Here is an 8,385-nt window from a genome sequence, read left to right on the forward strand (position 1 = left end):
TCAGGACATGCATTCTACTACGGTTCATCACTGATTACTTGGACGTCGCAGAAGCAACAGACAGTTGCATTGTCATCATGCGAAGCATAATTCATGGTAGCAACAGAAGCAACGAAGCAAGCTATATGGATCAAGGAATTATTGAGTGAGATACTAAACAAAGAAGGCGAGAGAGTCAAGCTTAGGATCGACAACAAATCAGCCATTGCTCTAACCAAGAATCCAGTTTTCCATGGAAGGAGTAAGCATGTACTCAAGAAGTATCACTTCATTCGTGAGTGTGTGGAGAACGGGCAGATCGAAGTGGAGCATGTGCCGGGTGTTGAGCAGAAGACTGACATCCTTACCAAGCCATTAGCAAGGATTATGTTCAAGCAAATGAGGAGCTTAATCGGAGTTTAAGAAATTGATCTCCCTAATTCAAGTTGGAATTAAGGGGGTGAATGTTGGATAATTCCAAGCTTGTGGAAACTTAACATATTATTAGATGTTTAATATGTTAAGATAAACACAATAAAGAAAATTAGAAATAGGAAAATGAAGTTTCTATTTAGATTATGTTTGTGTTTTCCATATCCCACATGTTAAAGGGAATTGTTTTTCATATAAATATAGGTCTAATGGAGAGGTGTTCTACATGATCTGAGAGAAACATATTGAGAGCTTTAGTTTTGAGTAGTTTCTAAAGCTAATAAGAAAAGTTGTTCTTATAACTTCTTTGTGTACTAAGAGATTTGAGTACGTACCCCATGCTTATTTACCTAGTATAAGTTAATGGATGATTAAATAATTACTTATGTGGTTGTAGTTGATATTATATAGTTAATGTTTATATGCCTAACTGGACTAATTTCAATTATGCATGATTATGCAAGTATGAATTAACGTCTTAGCTATTGATCCACTACACCAAAACAGTAACGACCAAAAATGTCTGAAAGTAATTATTTAAATCAGACAATAGAGTATCAGTAATGTTTCTACGCAGATCAATATATAATTTCAAAGAAGGTATTTCAAAACAAAAAAAAATCAAAGAAGGAACGATTCGAAGACAAAATCATAGTAGAAATCAAAGCTATGATCACGTTATACGCATCATATGCTCACTTAAATTCTGATGTAGCTATTATCACATTCACATGCTACATGTGAGCTCAAGATTTTAGAGTTGAACCTTTCTGGTTTTGATATCAAATATATGACAATTATTAAACTTCTTAGAACCAACACGTCGTAATAGATTAAGGAAGAAACGTATGTATGTAGTTTGTATCGTTCAAGTTAATATGATTTAGATGTTGAATAAGACACTCTCCACAATCCATTATCCATGCATATCTTAAAAAATGTCCCCACGAATCGATGTCGACCACAACTTTTATTTTTAATACTTGCGAGTGATGTTTGCAAGAAAGTAGAAACCTAAAGTGGGCCAAAGTGTTTTTTGCAAATTTGGTTTTGTTGCAAAGTTTAGTAAAATCAGCTAAATAGAAAATGACAATTGACTTTATATACTTTAAATATTACTTACTTGATACTATAAAGTCACTCATTGCGCGATGTGATATCAATAAAATTTTGGGCAATTGCACTCGGTGTCTATGTTTCAAACATTATTTAGCTAACTGGCATATGCACTGTTGACAAAATCATAATCCCAATATTTTCCCCTATCTCTACTATACTTCCGACATGTGGAGAACCTATATAGCTGGAGATATGACATCATATTTTCTTTTAATCATCTTTCATGCTTCTCTCTCTCCTCTGAATAAAAGATTATTTATAACGCCATTCATGTTAATCTGAATCGAGAGAGAGGACACAATTTTATCGGAGCTTCTAATCTACAGAGTTTTTCTTTAAATGATTAATATTAAAATGACGACATTAGAGATCTCGAGCTAATTAGGCCAGATATGATTAATACTCCCTCCTTTACAAAAATAAAACTTTTAGATTTATTTTTTATTCCAAAATGATAGGTTTTCTACAAAAATTAAAGTATTTTTAGTAATTAATGTTGAAAAGTTATATATTTTTTAAAAACATTAATTGAAAATATTTGAATTGGTTAAATACTATTGATTGATATTTATTAGAAAAATGTATAGTAAAATAAATAATAAATTTAATTATAAACATTTATTATATTTTTAATATGTATGAATACTCTATAAAATCTTTTATACGGGAACAGAGGGAGTATTAAATTTCGGCATTCATATCTTCGAGTCAGGTTTGTGCCGGATCTTGTTAGGTCCAGATTCTCCAGGTTTTAGATATTTGGATTCAATAGAATAATTATAATTAACTTTTTCTTGTGTTCATCCTCGAGACGAACATGTGCATTCACTAAAAAGATAGCCAATAAAAATTTATCAAGTCAAATTCTATTTATAAGAAAAGTAAAAAATTTAGAAAATAGTATTACTTACCAAGAAAAAGAAAGAAAAAAACTTGACGTTGTTAACACCGTCAACTAAGTTCTAAATTCTAGGGTGTAGATTTTATGGCTTAGGGTTTAGGGTTCACCCCCTAGGGTTTAGGGTTCAGGTTTATGGTTTAGGGTTCATGCCAAAGGTTTAGGGTTTAGGGTTCACCATCTAGGGTTTAGAGTTCACCTCCTAGGGTTTATGGTTTAGAATCTTGATTTTAGGATTTTGCTAATGACGCTAACAACGTCAATATTTGTTTTCCATTTTCAATTGATATTTTGATTATTTTTATTTTTTTATAAACATAATATGACTTGGAAATTTTGATTAGTTATCATTTTAGTGGTGAACGTACAAATTCATATTAAAAACTCATTACAATTTACTGGTTCGTGTTCGGTTCGGGTCCTGTCAAATCTAGTCGTCTAGGAACCGTTAATACTTGCTATTTTTTTGTTCATAATGGTTTTGGATCAGTCCGGGTAGTTTGAATCCAAAAAGACAAGAAAATCCCAAAAATAAGCGAAACCCAGAAAAATTCAAAACTATTTAAACACCTGAAAAAATACCTGAAATTTTATTTAAAATCTGACCCAAAGACATGAATGTGGTAGGGCAAAAACCTTAATCCGAAGAACCAAACCGAATCTGATCCAAAAAGTAGTATCGAACCCAAACCGAAAATAATTAAATATCCGAACAGGTTTAAAATTTTGGTACTTACAAAATTGAAATTGATATATATATATACCTAAATATATTAATTACTTTTATATTTAATGTATATTAAAAACATCCTAAGTATATAAGATACTTTTAAGTTGTCTAATATACTTGAAAGTACATACATATAGTCAAAATTAAATATCTAAAATAAGTAAAGTATATTCAAAATACCAAAAATACTTAATATATCTATTGATTTCATATCTAAATATTCAATCTAATCCAATTTATATGTTAAATTTAGGTATTTTAACGTATGTTATTCAAATTTATATATAATGTATTATTTCGTTTATAGATTTTGAAAAAATTAAAGTATATAATGAATTTTAAAATTGTAAAAATAATTTAAATGAGTTTATCCGTACCCGAACCGATCCCGCAAAGATCCTAACCGAATCCGAACCAAAATTTAAAAATATTCGAGTGAGGCTGAAATCTTTGACCCAAAAAACTCAAAACTTGAATAGATCCAAACTTTAACCCGAATAGGTACCCGAATGTCCACTTCTAACGAAAAATGCCATAAATTTTATTCAATTATCCAGATTATAGTTTTGAAAATCTAAATTTTACTCAGAAATTTAATATCTAAAAACCCGAACCGTATAATTTTGTGATAGCAAAAATATACTATAAACACCCAACTCTAGGATTAAACCGTATAATTTTTTTTTGGTCAACTCAAGGATCAAAACGTATAAATATATGCTCAGCAATTTATCTATAGGGCAACTACTTCCATGTGTAATTCATGCGCCCGTTTGTGAGTTTTGAATTTGACCTACAAGTTGGAATATCGGTAAACACAAACGTCGCTTTTTACTTTACATGAACGACATCACTAGGGGACAAGAGGGTAACTTGGCTTTGGTGCCTTTATCTGAGTACCTAATTAACTTATTTTTTGCATGACTTCCTAATTATGTTTCGATTCATGGTTTTCCAGCTAAATTGCCCAAAAATTTATATATTGTTTTCCTGGCAATTACAATAATAAAGTAACGGAAAAAAAAAATACTGAAAACATTAAAAGGAAAACATCTAGGCCTTTCCAAGTTGTTAGGTTGTTTCGTAGGCTTTTAAACACAAAAGTTTAGGCCCGTGAAAGAATCATCCCAACACTCAATTAGTGCATGCGATCTCCAGGTTGAGAGTGAGGTAGGGTTTAAGATAAGCCTGATAGAAAGAGGGGCAAATAATATTTTCGGCCTCTCAAAAGATTTAGCCCATCAGCAGTGAAGGACTTGTATGGCCTCTCAAAAGATTTAGCCCATCAGCAGTGAAGGTCACAAGTCGATCTACACTATTAAAGTAGAATCCTTCTTAGGAATATACCTCTGATTTTTCCAATTAATTACAAAAATTACTATTACCTTTTTGAAAATTTTAAATTGTTTTCGGCCACATCTTTGCACCAATCAGAAACAAGTATTTAAAAACGAATTTCCAAGTCCATTTAGACAGTAAAAAAACTGAGATTTTCAAGCCCATTTCGATTTTATTAGAAACCCAATAAGATTATAATCATTTTTACGCACACTTCAAAGATCTATATTAAAATCAATTTATGACATAAATACTATTTACATTGTATTACCACTTTAGTCATGCCAAAAATCGGAATATAATCTTTTATTATTACTTTCGTTTTTTTTGGTTGGTAAGACCATCGAAGAAGCTAGATTACTTGTGGGTGGGTTTCACGAATTTATAGACCGAAACTCATTTAAATACTTGATTTTTATTGACAAAAAAAAATAGAAACCCCATTTTAAAAACAGTAAAACATAAAAATGGATTCAAATTTTTGTTTGTATTTCTTTTAATCACCTTTTAAAATATGCTACGGAAAGGATATTTGGGATTTAATAGTTTACAATAAACTAAAAATATTAATACAAGGAACTCTTTTTAAAAAACAATTTTTAGAATTACTTTGTAGGAGATTTGCCAAAAATACCATTTTCCTTGTACCCTATTTCATTTCTACCTTAACCAACTTTACCATTAAAATGTTAATAGGCAAAATACCATTATACCCCTAACTAATTAAACCTAAAACAATTATTTTCTTCCCCAAGATTTCTTCAAATCTCAGATCCAAAATGAACGATACCAGTGATCAAATCCGATGAATCAGACGATGTTGACGAGTTCTCCGGCGCTGAGGAGTTCTCCGGCAAAATTTCTGACTAGTTGTACGTCGAGATCCGACGACGCTGATGAGCTCAAACGAACAAGACGAGTTCCCGGCGAGATTTACGAATGCTGAAGAGTTTCCGACGAGATCTGACGACGAGTTTTCCGGCGAGATCTAACGATGACGAGTTCTCCGACGAACCTGACAGACTCTACAAGCTCAGACGAACAAGATGATCTCTTTCCCTATGCCTAAGAAACGCTAACAAAGGTAAGAGGATAATAGATGGTGATTTTCGTCTCTTTCTGTAATTGTAGCTTAGTTTATCAAAATCAATCTGTTTCTGGAAAGGAAGACGAAATTTTTCTCATGAAGTTTTCAAATCTCAAATTTATAAGACCTTATAAATTGGGTCCTTACGAATCTTACTGTTGATTTGTTAGCAATCAAAAGACATAGAGCTTAACATATATTTAATTACTAACCTAAGAGTAAGATTATTCCATGATTACTTCTTCTCTCGGTTGATCTAGTAATGTTGCAGGGAATTACAAAGGTGTGCTGTGAGCTTTTGGATTTAAAGGATGCTGTGGAGAATATGCATATCAAGTACCTCAATTTCTTGACGTAATACAATGCTACTATTTGTAGTTTGACTAGCAAGGTTAGTATGTGTAATATATGAGGTGGAAGGTTGGTGTTTTGGTAATGTAACGTTCTGTTTGGTACTTTATGAGATTCATTTTTTATGTCTTGTTTTGTGTATAATATCTAAAGAAGCAGTGGAGATGGAGCATGAGTTTGTTGAGTTACGAAAGCATATTAGTTTTGAATCTTGTTTTTGGAAGTGAGTGCTGATGCGTAGGAATAATATGTGATTGGCTTGCGATGGACGAGGTTGGTGAGCTGTTTGAAGAAGCAAGAGGGACTCTGAACAAGAACGTGGTTTGTGCGATCAAAGAATTACATATTTATAACGCTTTATAAAAGTTGCAGAGTTAGCTTCTTAATACATTCTTCTCTCTCATCTTCTGCAAACATCTTAATTAGGATGCTGTCGCGTCCAAGGGCTCGGACCATACTTGTAGATGGAGCTCTTAGGGAGGGCGAGCCGCTGATTCCACTTCCTTCATTTGAGATCTTGGTGCTTCTCACATTCTCTTCTCCATCCACAAGAGTTAAGGTAAGTAGTAGTATTTATAAAACTAAACCTTGAAATGAGCTTGTTTGATTCTGATCACAAGCATGGTCTCTGTACAGTCTACAAAGAGGGTTGAGGCAATATATCACTTGCTGAAGGACGTGGCTCTTTCACCAGATATACCGTTTTGTGTTGATTGTCTTTTTGAGAGACTTTAGAAAAATTAACTTGTAAGCCATTATAAATCAGTTTATAAACGTTTATAAATTATTTTTGAGTTCCTTATACTTATTCTGCGTAGCATTCTTCACAAGACTTCTCAAGTTCACACATTTATATGTTTTTTATAGACATATGTGATCAACTCTTGTTTAAAAACTTATTTATAAAGACTTATAAATCGTGGAGTTGTACTTTTAACAATATCCTGAAATCCATATATATAAGGACTCATAATTCTGTAAAAATGCAGTGTTCACTATTCGAAAATCTTAATCTTAACCAGAATTATTCAAATAACAAGTCCAACTAAGCCTTATTTGCTTTTTGGATAACAGAAGGAAGCAAATCCTAAAATTACTTGAACTCTTGTTTAAAAACTTTTTTATAAAGACTTATAAATCGTCGAGTTGTACTTTTGACAATATCCTGAAATCCAGATTTATATTTTATAAAGGTCTAAAAAAATTGGAACAAATTTAACTTTTAGTAAATAACTGCATGATTAATGTTGTAGAGAGAAACTCACACACATTCTAAGACTGAATTGAACAACATTAAAGAGTTGACGAAGTTGGTTGTTTAGAACATATTCATATAAATTGTTTTTATAAATATTTTATAAACTCTTATAAATTATTTACATACCTTTATAAACCCTAGAAAATTATTTTATTAACTCTTATAACTTGTTTAATAAGCTTTTCTAAATGGTTATAGACTCTTATAATTGATTTAAGATCTCCAATTGATTTCTAAACCTGTATATACCTCTATAAACCTTATAAATTATATACACAACCCTTATAAATGATTTATAAACTTTTATAATTTTTGTAATAAACATTTATAAATAGTTTATATACTTTATAAATTGTTTTATAAGCCTTTATAGATGGTTTATAGACTCTTACAAATAATTTGTAAACCTTTATAAAAGGTTTATAAAATTTATAAATTGTTTTTAATAAAATTTTATAAATGATTTATAAACTCTTATTAATTATTTATGTATATATCCTTATAAAGATTATTTTACAAGCTCTTACAAATTGTGTTTATAAGTCTTTATAAATTGTTATAGCCTCTTATAAATGATTTAAGAGACTTTCTAAGTGATTCATAAACCAATAAACCTTATAAATTGTATGCATATCCCTTATAAATTGTTTATAAACTTTCATAACATTTTTATAAACATTTATAAATGGTTTATAGACTTTATTAATTGTTTTATAAACCTTTATAAATGGATTAGAGACTTTTACAAATAATTTCTAAACCTTTATAAATAGATTATAAACTTTACAAATTGTTTTATAAACTTTTATAAATGATTTATAAACTCTTATTTGCTCTTCATCTTTCCTTTTCTCTTCATTTTATCTTCTTTCATGTGTTATTGCCTTATATCATACTAGGTGTACCCCGTACTGCGTACGGGAAAATAAAATAATTGAATTATTATGTTAAAATAGTATGTTTTGTAGCCAAGTTTATTGAATGGTAAATTTGGTGATACTCAACGTATTCCAATATTGTTTTTTTTTTACTTATTGCAATATTTGTAGACATCATATACTTGACGTTCTATTAGAACAATAATACCATTCTCTTTTTTTGGACGGACAAAGTGATAATAATGTTTTTCTCAAATTCAGTTTTTTTAAATATATTACTTGGTTGCAAGTTTTGTGTAACTTTTTTATTATGGC

This window comes from Brassica oleracea, chromosome C9, assembly GCF_000695525.1.
Source record: "Brassica oleracea var. oleracea cultivar TO1000 chromosome C9, BOL, whole genome shotgun sequence".
NCBI classification, from domain to species: Eukaryota; Viridiplantae; Streptophyta; class Magnoliopsida; order Brassicales; family Brassicaceae; genus Brassica; species Brassica oleracea.